Raw genomic sequence first — 1889 nt, forward strand, 5'->3', positions numbered from 1 at the left:
CAGGCTGGAGTGCAGTGGTACAATCACAGCTCACTGCATCCTTCACCTCCGCAGGCTCAAGCAGTCCTCCCACTTCAGCCTCCTGGGTAGCTGGGACTGCAGGCGCACACCATCATGGCCAGCTAACTTTTGTGTTTTTAGTAGAGACAGCATTTTTCCATGCCCAGGTTGGTTTCAGACTCCTGATATCAAGGAATCCTCCCACTTTGGCCTCCCAAAGTTGCTGGGATTACATGCATGAGCCACTGCACCTGGCCACCAGTAATTTTCTAACCTCAGAAGAATATGCCTGAAAATCAATATCTCAATTTCTTCAGAAACACAAATCATACATCAGAGCTAAGACCTATTATAAGATATTGATAATAATTTAGTTTTCTCCTAAAAAATATCTGATCGATTAAGATTTCAAAGTAAACATAGAATCAATATTCAAATGTACAATCAGGGATGTATCATATAATTATGCTTCTTCTCAGCTAGATTTGAGGTTCACTAGCTGTATACTTGGGTTTCCAAGTCCCCATAACCATCCTAAATAATGTTTCTTGGCTTCTCAGAAAGGAAAGTGAAAGAGTGCACACAGGTACCCTTCAAAGCTTCTACAAGTTACTATTGCTATATTCCTACCTTTCTTTCAGCTTATCCAAAGTGATTTACAGATTAGGAAAACATTTGCAACGTAAGCATTGTCTTTAAAAAACATGTGGAGGATCCCCTAGGTTAAAGAAGCAAGAGGTTTTGTACCTGTTCATTATAACATTACATTGAGTGTCTGGTTTGTATTCAGTCAGGATTGGTGCATTGACATGAAAAAGAGAAATCACCAGCTCCAGAAAAAAATACTTATAGTTGCCTCTCCTAACAATTCCCGGGTCATTAGTTCTTAGAAATCTGGTGCCACCGAATTCAAACCAATGGCCAGTGAATCTTCACTCATAGGTACATCCTGCATTGATATTTCAGGGTATTTCCTGAGAAATAACGCAGAAAAATATTAATTCTACATATTGCAAGGGCTCAAATTATGTGGGCTGTAGCATGTCTGTGAGTTACCTAATATCAACAGATGATTTGCAATATTTAGGTCAACTAATAATGTGCCCACAAATTCTTTCATTTTATTTGCATATTATATAACACAATGTCCAAACATCCTTACAAAGCAACAATTCTATCACTTCAATTTAATTTAAAAAAAAGGACATCACACCTGGAATAGCTATAACAAAAAAGACAGACAACAAGTGTTGGTGAGGATGCGAAAAAATAGGAGATCATACATTACTGAAATAAATAAATGTGAAATGGTATATCCACTTTGGAAAATAGTTTAGCTATTTCTTAAAAAGGTAAGCGTAATTTTTTCCTCTCAATTCCAATTACTTCCAGCAATTCCATTTTTTGGTATCTACTCAGAAGAAACACAAACACATTTCCACATGAAGATTTTCCTGTGAATGTTCATAGCAGCATCATTTATCATAGCAAAGAAGTAAAAAACAACAGAAGTGTTCATTAACTTATTAATGCATAAGTAAAATGTGGCATACCTATATGATGAAATATATTCAGCAATACAAAGAGCTGAAGTAATGACCCATGCCACAGCATAGATGAAAACATTATGTCACATGAACTATGCCAGACACAAAAGACCACTTGTATTATTCCATTCATGTGAAATGTTTAGAAGAGTAAAATGGATAGAGACAGCAAGCAGATTAGTAAATGGCCCTGAGCGATCTTATTAGGGTGATGAAAATGTTCTAATATGGGATTATGGTGATGGTTACACAACTCAGTAAATCCACAACAAATTGAATTCTACACTTAAAATGGACACATTTTATGATATATAAACTATCTCTCTCTCTCTCTCTCTCTCT

The 1889-nt window shown here is 36.2% G+C and overlaps 1 pseudogene; it reads right to left on the bottom strand.

The window, feature by feature from the left end:
• Positions 1-1889, bottom strand: part of LOC108294811 — a 14646-nt pseudogene that overhangs the window by 2370 nt on the left and 10387 nt on the right.

This window comes from Cebus imitator, unplaced genomic scaffold, assembly GCF_001604975.1.
Source record: "Cebus imitator isolate Cc_AM_T3 unplaced genomic scaffold, Cebus_imitator-1.0 Scaffold604, whole genome shotgun sequence".
Lineage (NCBI taxonomy): Eukaryota > Metazoa > Chordata > Mammalia > Primates > Cebidae > Cebus > Cebus imitator.